Source organism: Phyllobates terribilis, unplaced genomic scaffold (genome assembly GCF_046119375.1).
Source record: "Phyllobates terribilis strain yellow unplaced genomic scaffold, ASM4611937v1 Scaffold_2__4_contigs__length_985480577, whole genome shotgun sequence".
Taxonomy (NCBI): Eukaryota; Metazoa; Chordata; class Amphibia; order Anura; family Dendrobatidae; genus Phyllobates; species Phyllobates terribilis.
In genome coordinates this window covers 982,763,617-982,776,812 of record NW_027362762.1, presented here as the reverse complement: position 1 = coordinate 982,776,812, position 13,196 = coordinate 982,763,617, and positions in this window count along the sequence as shown.

The window sequence follows — 13,196 nt, the reverse complement described above, 5'->3', positions numbered from 1 at the left end:
TGGCTGGAGTGTGTCAGCAGTTCCTGCAAGATGAAGGCATTGAAGCTATGGACTGGCCGCCCGTTCCCCAGACCTGAATCCGATTGAGCACATCTGGGACATCATGTCTCGCTCCGTCCACCAACGTCACGTTGCACCACAGACTGTCCAGGAGTTGGCGGATGCTTTAGTCCAGGTCTGGGAGGAGATCCCACAGGAAACCATCCGCAACCTCATCAGGAGCATGCCCAGGCATTGTAGGGAGGTCATACAGGCACGTGGAGGCCAGACACAATACTCAGCCTCATCAGGAGCATGCCCAGGCGTTGTAGAGAGGTCATACAGGCACGTGGAGGCCACACACAATACTCAGCCTCATCAGGAGCATGCCCAGGCGTTGTAGGGAGGTCATACAGGCACGTGGAGGCCACACACAATACTCAGCCTCATCAGGAGCATGCCCAGACGTTGTAGGGAGGTCATACAGGCACGTGGAGGCCACACACAATACTCAACCTCATCAGGAGCATGCCCAGGCATTGTAGGGAGGTCATACAGGCACGTGGAGGCCACACACAATACTGAGCCTCATCAGGAGCATGCCCAGGCATTGTAGGGAGGTCATACAGGCACGTGGAGGCCACACACAATACTCAGCCTCATCAGGAGCATGCCCAGGCGTTGTAGGGAGGTCATACAGGCACGTGGAGGCCACACACAATACTCAGCCTCATCAGGAGCATGCCCAGGCGTTGTAGGGAGGTCATACAGGCGCGTGGAGGCCACACACAATACTCAGCCTCATCAGGAGCATGCCCAGGCATTGTAGGGAGGTCATACAGGCACGTGGAGGCCACACACAATACTCAGCCTCATCAGGAGCATGCCCAGGCGTTGTAGGGAGGTCATACAGGCGCGTGGAGGCCACACACAATACTCAGCCTCATCAGGAGCATGACCAGGCATTGTAGGGAGGTCATACAGGTACGTGGAGGCCACACACAATACTCAACCTCATCAGGAGCATGTCCAGGCATTGTAGGGAGGTCATACAGGCACGTGGAGGCCACACACAATACTCAGCCTCATTGTGACTTGTTTTAAGGACATTACATCACAGTTGGATCGGCCTGTAGTGGGTTTTTCCACTGTAATTTTGGGGGTGACTCCACATTCAGGCCTCCATTGGGTAATAAATTTCCATTGATGATTTTTGGGTGATTTTGTTGTCAGCACATTCAGCTTTCTACAGAACAAAGTATTCAATGAGAAGATTTCATCCATTCACATCTAGGAGGGGGGATTTCAGGGGTCCCTTTACTTTTTTGAGCAGTGTATTTCTCCCTTCTTTGATGAGATTCTAGCTTTTCTTTATTATTTACGTCCCCTACCTCAGGCAGGGGTGTATCTCCCCAGAAAGTTTTGGCCAGGTCTGCCATCTACAGATGTTGTAATTGCTCCACCACACACGCTCTATGGTGATGTACGTTGGAAGGACGGCTTACAACCCTTGGACGTGCGACACTGGATCTTTGCTTGGACTCCGGCTTTTTTATTCCCACAAATACTTGAGTATGATGGAGTGAAGTTCCTAGAAGCACTTCATTGGGTAGTGAATGGGTAGGTTTCTAAATACAGTAGTCTTCAGAATACCAGCCGTCCAATGTGCCTGACCAGATTAATCCCTGTTTTTGGTATAAATTCTATCACCAGATGTCAGACAATTTACCAGTTGGTGCAGTAGATTGCGGAGTCTCGTGGTTTTCTTACATTCATGATCTGCAGGTTTTTGAGTCTGTGCTTTTGAATAATTAATTGTACGGGGAGTGTTCAATATAATAGCAGTGTGGAGGTCAATCAGTGCGGTCAATCATTCTGTGAGGAAACAGGTGTGAATCAGGTGGCCCTTATCTAAGGGTGAAGCCAGCACATGTTGTACATGCATTTCTCCTTGAAAGCCTGAGAAATTTGGGTTGTTCGAGACATTGTTCAGAAGAACAGATTACTTTGATTAAAAAGTTGATTGGAGAGGGTAAAACTTATAAAGAAGTGCAGACAATGATCGGCTGTTCAGCTAAAATGATCCTCAATGCTTTACAATGGAAAGCAAAACCAGAGAGACGTGGAAGAAAACGGAAGACTACCATTCAATGGATGGAAGAATAGCCAGAATGGCGAAGGCTCAGCCAATGATTAGCTCCAGGATGATCTAAGACAGTCTCCAGTTTGAGCTTGACAAAGAACGCTAGTTGGCATTGGAAACGCGTTGCTATGTGAATGTCCATGTACCTTGTGACCTCATCAGATTTTAAAATGATATATTAAAAAATTCCAAGTTTTTATTACAACTTTTTGGAGCTGGAATTTTTCACTTCTTTTTTGCAGTCTAAAGTTACCTGTGAGTACTGTGACAGTTAGAAGACGCCTGTGTGAAGCTAATCTCTTAGCAAGACATCCCCGCAAAGTCCGACTGTTAATAAAAAAAGATATGTACTGAAGCGGATACAATTTGCTAAAGAGCACATCTCTAAAGGCTTAAAGAGAAATGGAGAAACATTTTGTGGACTGATGAAAGTAAAATTGTTCTTTTTGGGTCCAAGGGCCAAAGACAGTTCATCAGACGACCCCCCAAACTCTGCATTCAGCCACAGTACACCCTGCAGACAGTGAAGCATGGTGGTGCCAGCATCAGGATATTGGCAGGTTTCTCTTACTATGGTGCCGGACCTATTTACCCCACACCAGGGATCATGGACCAGTTTGCATATATTAAAGTACTTGAAGAGGTCATGTTGCTTACGCTGAAGAGGATAGGCCATTAAAATGGGTGTTTCAATAAGACAACGACCCTAAACACACCAGTAAACGAGCAAAATCTTGGTTCCAGTCCAACTAAATTGAGGTTATGGAGTGGCCAGCCCAATCCCCGCACCTTAATCCGATAGAACACTTGTAGGGTGACATAAAAAATACAGCTTCTGAAGCAAAGCCAACAAATGCCAAAAAACTGTGGGATGTAGTGAAAGCATCCTGGGCTGGAATAACAGCTGACAGGGGCCAGAAGTTGGTTGACTCTATGCAACATAGATGTGAAGCAGTTCTAAAAAACGGTGGGTCTACAACTAAATATTAGGTTAGTGATTCACAGGAATGCTAAATCCTCAAAAAAAAAAAGACGTATTGTGAGTTTGTAAACACAAATGCAGACACTGCTATATTGTAGAACAGAACAATGTTCATTTTTTGCTATTTTCTGTAAAGTAGTTAAAAACTATTTACATTTCTTTTCATGTTTTGATTTAGAAAACAGCGAGCGATGTCCCCAATGCTGGAAATAACAACTAGTAGAAAGATTCTGTGATAACTCATGTTTTTGAAACACACGGCTATTATTTTGAACACTACTGTGTATTGTTATTGATTGCCTCACTCAGCTGCTCAGAGAGGTAGACACAGGAATGTTTCGTCTGTTGGTTTATTTAAATCACGGCATAAACCAATGCAGGGTCCAACAAAAATAAACATAGATATCGTATAGCACAGTCCATATGTCTGCGGGAATCTGCTCGCTCAGGGTACTATCAGAAGAGTCCAGCACAGTTGCACACAAACACTTCTCTGGAGCTTCCTGCCTCTTGATACACAGACAGCAAAAAAACAAAAACTCAGTGGCTGCACATTTAATCTGTCGAACCACACCCTTGTGGTGGAGATATGGCGAGTAGTCATCCCACCCATCTCTTACAACTACTCACAAAAAATCCAACCCTCTCATGGCCGATTAACCCCTCTCAGCACATAATATACTGGAGAAAAACTTCTGGGCATTCACATCACGGAAGATAGTAATCTTTGTGATACATATCTTCCCTAACTTACCGTATATTCCGGCGTATAAGACGACTTTTGAAGACTGAAAAATCTTCTGTCTAGTCTGGGGTCATCTTATACGCCGGTAATGTTTTTGAACTTTCAGAAATTGACATGCGGGGATACTCTGGGGGTGTTAATAAGCTGCCGTGGCCGTATCCCTGCCATGTGGGAGTTAATATAAGGTGGAGGGAGTTAAAATACGGCGGCGGTAGGTCCAGACAGTCAGCGCTTCTGTGCTGAAACTGACACATCGCTGCGTATTCCCAGCTCCGGACACAGCGCAGGGCTTCTGTGCCGACAGCTTTCACTTGTCACAGAAGCGCTGCGCTGTGTCCGGAGCTGGGAAGTTTTAAACAATCACACAGCCCCATACTGCTTCCCCGCAGCCTCCCACCCCGATCCTCCGCTCCCCTCGCCACCTCACATCCCGATCGTAAGTTAGGACCGGGTGGGGAGCGCAGCACCAAGGAGCGGGGAGCGAAGGACCCGGGCGGGGAAGCCGGCAGTGAAAAGACTTCACCGCCGGCTTTCCCGTTCTGTGCTGCGCTTTCCCGCCGGTTATTTCAAATGAACAGCTGAGGTATCAGGTGCTGCCGATCAGCTGTTCATTTGAAGTCGCTGCGGTGCCCTCAGAGGGTTCATGTGAGTTCATGCTTCACTGCATTGCATGAACTCACATGAACTTTCCCACGGTCTCACAGGTCAGCCTCACCTCCCAGACCATCAGCCCGTCATGATTGGTGTGTGCGGGTGTCTGTGCGTGTGTCTGCGAGTGTGTGTGGGGTGTCTGTGCGATGTCTGCGGGTGTGTGTGGTGTCTGTGAGATGTCTGCGAGTGTGCGCGGTGTCTGTGCAATGTCTGGGGGTGTGTGCGGTGTCTGTGCGTGTGTCTGTGGGTGTGTGCTGTGTCTGTGCGATGTCTGCGGGTGTGCGCGGTGTCTGTGCGATGTCTGCGGGTGTGTGCGGTGTCTGTGAGATGTCTGCGAGTGTGTGCGGGTGTGCGCGGTGTCTGTGCGATGTCTGGGGGTGTGTGCGGTGTCTGTGCGATGTCTGCGGGTGTGCGCTGTGTCTGTGCGATGTGTGCGGGTGTGTGCGTGCAGGCAGACATAGGCCGATGTGACACTACTACTCCCATCGGCCTATGTCTGTCCCCCGTCCACTCGTGCCAGCAGGATCAGCTCGATGGGAGCAGTAGTTCCCATCAGCCTGATCCTGCTATATAAATTGCCCTACTGTGTCCCCAATAAATGTTAAATACATGTCATTGGTGGCCAGTGGTTACCTACAATAAATTAGTTCATACATTACCTGTCCCTGCCGATCGCCACCTAAAATAAAGTAAAAAATAAAAAACTACACCTATACTCACCTAGACACCTAATTCCCCGAAGCCATCGATCTCCTGTAATAAAATATAAAATAATAAACCACAACCTTATCCTTACTCCTCCATAGTAGTCCACGAGTGTCCCACGATGATCTCCAGTTTAGAGCAGCCACATAGAATGTGACCGCTCTGAACCGCTGCCGCCGCTAGAATGACGGGGCCGTAAAGCAGCCCCGTCATTGCATAAGCGGGTTCGCCGGAGTTCAGGCAGCGCTGCTCCGGTTAGCTCCTTTACGGCCCTGCTGTATCGTGAGAAATTCCCACGGTACAGCAGTGCCATAAAGGAGGTCACCGGAGCTGCGCTGACTGAATGCACTCCGGTGACCTCAGTCAGGGGCTCCCGCTGCCGAGAGCGGACGTGTTCCCGGCAGCGTGAGCTTACAGCAGCCATGACAGCTGTCACCATCTCCAGATGTGACAGCTGTGCATGGGAGATCAGCGCAGGAACGTGGACAGGGAACTATTTTTTTTTTTAGTAAACTAAGAATTAAATAAAATTGTGTGTTTTATTTCAAATAAATTATTTTTTTCTGGGTGTAGTGTGTGTTTTTTCTTTTTAACACTTTGTAGGTTAGTAATGGGGGTGTCTTATAGACGCCCATCATTACTAACCTGGGCTTCATGGCAGCTGGCGCTGACATGAACCCCACCACTATTACCCCCTGCCACCGCACCAGGGCAGCGTGGAAGAGCGAGGCTAGGTGCCAGAGTTGGCGCATCCTATAGATGCGCCATTTCTGGGGCGGCTGACGGCTGGTGTTTCTAGCCTGGGAGGGGGCCAATATTCATGGCACCCTTCCTGGGCTATCAATATCAGCCCCCAGCTGTCTGACTAGCCTTTGCTAGCTATTAAAATAGGGGGGACCCTACGTCATTTTTTTGGGGGGTCCCCCATTTTAATAGCTAGTAAAAGCTAGGTATTCAGCTGGGGGCTGATATTAGTAGCCTGGGAAGCTCCGTGGGTATTACCCCCTTCCCAGGCTTCAAACATCTGCCCCAGCCGTCTGCTTAACCTCCGCTAGAGACTAAAATTACGGGGAACCCCACGCCAATTTTTTTTTAATAAATTCTTTATTTTAACACTAAATGACAAGTACAGTAATCAACACTGTCACTGTACTTCATATATATGTGACTGACATGTTTCTATCTATCTAATCTATGTGTGAAGCTCTATTCTGTCTGTTATAAATTGTCGGGTACCGCTGCTGAATTGCCGGCCGGCTTTTTTAAAGAGACGGCGCATGAAAACACTATTAATTTTTTAAATAAATCCTTTAACACTAAATGACAAGTACAGTAACCAACACTGTCACTGTACTTCATATATATGTGACTGACATGTTTCTATCTATCTAATCTATGTGTGATTCTCTATTCTTTCTATTCTAAATTGTCGGGTACAGATGCTGAATTGCCGGCTGGCTTTTTTAAAGAGACGGTGCATGAAAACACTAATATTTTTTAAAATAAATCCTTTACACTAAATGACAAGTACAGTAACCAACACTGTCACTGTACTTCATATATATGTGACTGACATATTTCTATCTATCTAATCTATGTGTGATGCTCTATTCTTTCTGTTGTAAATTGTCGGGTACCGGTGTATGCCGCTGATGAAAATGGATGATAGTAATGTTGTTGTTGTATGCCTTATGTTTATGAGTGACAGTTTTCCTGCTATATACCTGCATGTCATAAGAATTTAAATTAAAAAAGGACCATGTTAAATTCAAATCTGTTTTTTTTAAATTTTTACCGGTGTTTGGTATGCGTTGGAAAAGGGGTAGTCTTATACGGTGAATATATCCTAAACTCTATATTTTAACAGGAAAGTAGGGGGGTCGTCTTATACACCAGGTCGTCTTATACGCCGGAATATACGGTACATTGCCAATGACTCTGTCACATATCCCCCCCTCTGGCCAAAGCCGGGGGTTTTGGCACCTTCACACACCAAACAGGGAATTCTGGAGAGGGCATCGGTGTTACCGTGAAATTTCCCAGGTCTATGGTTTACGTGGAAACTAATGTCCTGGAGGCCTAAGAGCCACCTAGTTAACCGGGCACTCTTACCCTTCTTTTTCCTTATGCATCTCAGAGGTGCATGGTCTGACATTACGGCCTAGTAGGTAATACTTCAGCGTATCAACGGCCCATTTAATGGCTAAACACTCTCTCGATAATGGCATAGTTTTTCTCGCAGGAAGAGAGCTTCTGGTTCAGATATAGGATGGGATGTTCTTCATCTCTTGAGACAGTATGGCTCCCAATCCGACTTCTGAAGCATCCGTCTGGACCTCTAATTCTTTATTAAAGTCTGGTGCGACCAGGACCGGCTGTTTACATAGCGCCAGCTTCTGCTCTTGAAATGCCATCTCTGTTTCAGCAGTCCATTTGGCCATCGTTAATTTGGTGCCTTTAAGGAGGTCCGTCAGTGGTCCGGCAATCATGGCGAAATTTGTGATAAACCGCCGGTAATATCCCACAATTCCAAGAAACGCCCCCCACCTGCTTCTTGGAAAGCGGTTGCGGCCACGTCTTGATTTCGCCTCTCCCGACGATGTAGCCTAAGTGCTTGGCCTCATGATGCTCCAGGGGGCGTGACCTCGGTTTCCCAGGTTTCCTTGGCGATATCCAGGATCCCTAGTGGATGTCGACTATACACAAGCTCGAATGGAGCGAGCCAGTGGAGGCTTGAGGATCTTCCGTGACGGCGAAGAGCAGAAACAGAATCAGATAGTCCCAGTCAAGACCATCCTTCTCCATGACCTTCTTGAGAATCGCCTTTAAGGTTTTATTGAAGCGCTCCACTGGGCCGCCTGTCTGTGGATGGTAGACGGATGTTCGCAGCTGGGCAATCTGGAGCAACTTACACAGCTCCTTCATTATCTTGCTCATGAAGGGTGTCCCTTGGTCTGTCAAGATCTCCTTTGGCAGGCCCATCCTAGAAAAAATATGGACAAGCTATACTCTTGGCAGATGAGTGCCTTAGTGGTACAGCCTCGGGGTAACAGGTCGCATAGTCCATGACCACCAGGATGTATTGATGTCCCCGTGCAGACTTAATTACAGGACCTACTAAGTCCATGGCAAGTGTCTCAAATGGGAAATCTTGAACAGGTAACGGGACTAGGGAACTTTGAAAGTGAGAAGAGGGAGCGGTTATCTGGCAGGTGGGGCAGGACCTACAATAATTTAGGATCTCCCGGTAAGATCTTGGCCAATGGAACCTTCCCATTATCCTCTCCTGATTTTTTTCTACACAAATGTCCCCCCAAAACATGCAAATTAGCCATATCTAAAACTCTCAGTCGGTAGGGTCCTGGAACTAACAACTGCTCCACTATCTCACCGCCCCTCAGTTTGGTCACCAGATACAATAACTCCCCATTGACGGCAAAGTGACGGAACCTGGTGTCTGCCCCTCGCTCTTGAGCAACCCGTTATAGACGGTAACATTGTCAAACGCCCCCTTTAAGATAAGGTCCCTAATTTGAGCAGTCCAAAAGTTCTCTCAGGACACATATAACTTCGGGAGGTTGGCCTCCTCGGTCACCGTCTCTTCCTCCTCTCTGTCTGGAAAGAACACACAGGGGGAACTCATTCACCTTTGATTTTGACGGGGTTTGTTCCTGAGGGATCTGGCTTTTGTTCGAGACACTAGGTACAGCCGCCTTTTGCCACAAGTCCCCAAACAAGGAAAAATCCCACCCCAACATGACCAGATGTGTCAAATCCTTGACTACCCCGGCCTCATGTGACTGGGCACCACAGTCTGTTCCCACGGGTACTCTGGCCACAAGGTAGTCCTTGGCGTCTTCGTGTATACAGCTAACACACACGAATTTGGCAGGAATCAACTGGTGGAGAAGTGTAGCACTGATCAGGATCACCAGACTTCCCGAGTCCAACCGCTGAAGTACCATTACCTCATTAATTGACACGGCGCATGCCTGCAGTCCCTCGCCGGGTTGACAGTCAACACTACAGGCCAGATAGGCATAATAGGAGCAACGTCATCCTAGGCTGCAGTCCATTGGTTCATGGGACATATGGCACCGGGCGGCCAAGTTTGTGACCGCCAAGAGATCACGTCCTAAACAGCAGCCTTTGGTGGACCCTTAGCGGAACTTGGACACCCCCCCATTTGTGGCTCTAGTCCCCCTCCGTGGTGAGACAGCCCCCTTTTGGGTATTCCAGTACTGGGAAGTGACGGTGTCCTGTTTCCCTAAGGATTTCTCAGCAACCTGTTACCTCTCCACTAGGCCAAACAGGTCATCCACGTTTCGAGGGTCGCGCTGGGCAACCCAGGTCTGCACTGGCCTGGGAAGGGAATGGATAAATCTGTCCCATCACCACACGCTCAATCATCTGGGCAGGAGTGGAAGACTCTGGCAGAAACCACTTCTGGACTAGATGCAGCAAGTCAAACATCTGCCACCGAGGGGGTTTGTTGCCTGCATATGCCCAGTGGTGGACTCGTTGAGCTCTAACCAACATAGTAACTCATGAACATGCCAATATCTATTTTTAATTTGGCATACTACTGTGCATCCTGTAGGGCCAAGTCATAATAAGTCTTTTGGGGTTCATCGGTCAAATAGGAGGCCAGCACCTTCGCCCACTGCTCCGGCGGCAGCTTCTCCCGCTCTGCTACCGTTAAGAACACAGTCAAAAATGCCTCAACATCATCACCTGGGGTCATCTTTTGCATAGTTTGCCTTACCGCCTTCCGGACGTATAATATATCACCTGGACTTGGGGAAGGGCGGTTTCTCTGTTGCGGACCTCCCCTGCCAGGAGCTGCATCTGTTGTTGCTGCTGTTGGATCTGCTGCATCAGGAATATATTAGTCTCCTGCTGCTGCTGCTCTTGGTGCTCCTGTAGCTGCTGTGGCTTAAGATCAGGAGCTTGATCAGCTCCTCCATTTTGTCTGACGGCTCTTCCATCCCTATAGACGCCTTTACCCAGGACATGCAGTTTGTCCACAGCCGTCACACTTGCTTCCTGGGGATCTTGCCCGCACTTTTTGCACCAACTGTGATAGATTACCTCTGTGAGCAGCTGAGTGATCTAGACACACGAACATTTTGTCGGCTGGTTTATTTAAATCTCGGCATAAAACAATGCAGGACACCGTCCATGTGTCTGCGGGAATCCGCTCGCTCAAGGTACAATCAATAGAGTCCAGCACCGTTGCACATAAACACTTCTCCGGAGCTTCCGGCCTCCAGATACACAGCAAGAAAAAACCAAAACTCAGTGGCTGCAGGTTTAACCTGCTGAAGCCCACCCTTGGGGTGCAGATATGGCGAGTAGTCGTCCCACCCATCTCTCACAAAAAAACCAACCTTGTCATGGTCGAAAAAAACCCTCTCAGCACATAACATGCTGGAGAGAAACGTCTGTGTTTTCACATCATGGAAGATAGCAATCTTCATGATCCTTATCTCCCCTCACTTACATTGCTAATATATCATATATATATATATATATTCCGGTACGGTCACTGCCAACTCCATAATAACCAAAAGGAACTAGCTGCCTCCACCGATCGTTTATACAGGCCGATTGGACGCCCGTTACAGGTAGCGTATAGGCAGGGTTTATAAAAATATATATATATACAAAGAGGATACAAAATGGGGGAAAAAAATACAATGTATACAATTACATAAAATAAAAGGGATAGCAAAAAGAAACTGGTTACTAAAGTGGAGCAGCTTTATAGAGGGAGGAACCCCAGCAGAAGTGGGGGGCACTCCTACACAGAAATATATCTTCCTGGTATTGAACAAGGATCAGAATTGCCATTGGCACAAGTTACAGGCACACACCTCGCCTCCGCTGACTTCAGAGAACTAGAGGATGGGTCTTAGTCTTAAGAAATTATGAGATTATGAACTTTTACGACCTCTCCGCTCCCCGAGGGTCTCCGGTGGGAAACATTGTCGTCATGTTTTTATTTTATCGGTCAGTTGATAGGAGACATGGCATTGTAAATGTTTTCTGAGATGTCATGCCCTAACCATTTTTTTCATATGTTTGGCTATATTACCATATTGTAACTTTTTTTTTTTTACTTTGTTTCAACGTATTGATATTATACTTTGTTTATAGTTCTGAAGAAGACCAATAACCAGGCCGAAACGTTAACATATATGGGCAACAAACTGGATTGTTTTGCACAATAAAACTATTTTTTCTGAATGAAATTTTGGGAGTGCCAAATCTATTTTCCGTACTATTTGTGCACCCTCTATGGGAGTGCCACGCAGCCCTATTTGTGCACCCTCTATGGGAGTGCCACGCAGCCCTATTTGTGCACCCTCTATGGGAGTGCCCCGCAGCCCTATTTGTGCACCCTCTATGGGAGTGCCCCGCAGCCCTATTTGTGCACCCTCTATGGGAGTGCCCCGCAGCCCTATTTGTGCACCCTCTATGGGAGTGCCACGCAGCCCTATTTGTGCACCCTCTATGGGAGTGCCACGCAGCCCTATTTGTGCACCCTCTATGGGAGTGCCACGCAGCCCTATTTGTGCACCCTCTATGGGAGTGCCACGCAGCCCTATTTGTGCACCCTCTATGGGAGTGCCACGCAGCCCTATTTGTGCACCCTCTATGGGAGTGCCCCGCAGCCCTATTTGTGCACCCTCTATGGGAGTGCCCCGCAGCCCTATTTGTGCACCCTCTATGGGAGTGCCCCGCAGCCCTATTTGTGCACCCTCTATGGGAGTGCCACGCAGCCCTATTTGTGCACCCTCTATGGGAGTGCCACGCAGCCTCTTTTCTACTTGCTCTAGGCCAGTTATGACTGTATGAGTCAGTGTTGATTGTTGGGGGTCAGTAATGATTAGGGAAATCAGTGAGTTGTTGAAGGGGCTTGTGAAGGACTTCATGTTCAGTAAGGTTTACTGATCTGGAGATGCATTAGGTCCAAGTCTTCTTTATCTAGAGGCAAAGAGTTGATTTAGATCCTTTAGACAATGTCACCCCCTGATAATTGTCCGCAGACAATGAGAGATCACAGTAGTGTTGCAGGAATGCTCTGAAATGAAGACCACCTCAGTGTTGGCTGAATACAAGGCCGTATGGGACCCCCACATTCTTAATGTGACTGCGGGCTGGAAAGATTTCTTTCAAGGGAATGAGGCTGATGGACTTTTCTCCAAGACTCACAGAACAGGTTACAGGACCCTGGTCCCGAGTCTGGACTCAGCCTCTGTCAATCTCCACCCTAGCAGATCCTGGGAGAACATTAGTTGGGGGATTACTCTAGAGCGGGGGCTTATCTCCATGTACCTGTCACCATAGGTGATGAGATGGTGAAGTAGTGGTTTCCAGTGAGAGGTTAATATTATAGCACACGTTACCTCCATCCATGTGGTAACTGGTCGGGGGCCCATCCTGCTGGAGCATACCTGACCATGTGTACCGCCAGCACCATAAAGGCATGGGGTGATGACGAGTCTGACATCGATGAGCCTGAAGATCAGCCCCATCTGATACCTTTGTCCGTGAGCCGACGTCCCCCTGGAGTCCGTCCTTGACCTCTCCTAGGTCGAGTTGTCTCATCATGTCCCTGCAGCTTTTAGAGGGGGGGAAGGGAGAGGGGGGGGGAGAGGGAGGAAGGGAGAGGGGGGAGAGGGGGGAGAGGGGGGAGAGGGTGAGAGAGGGGGGGGGAGGGGGGGAGAGGGGGGAGAGAGGGGGGGAGAGGGGGGAGAGGGTGAGAGAGGGGGGGGGAGAGGGAGGAGAGGGAGGAGAGGGCCAGTGCTTCCAGACCTCAAATTACTCATGTTTTAACTCGGGAAGAGTTCAGAAATGAATATTTGGTGGAATAACCATGATTGTTAATCCGAGCTTTCATGCGTCTTGGCTGCTTTCCAATAGAAAACTGTTCAGTGGTCTCTTCATTTTTGCCAGTGCTGTATATAAAATCTGTACACGGTCCT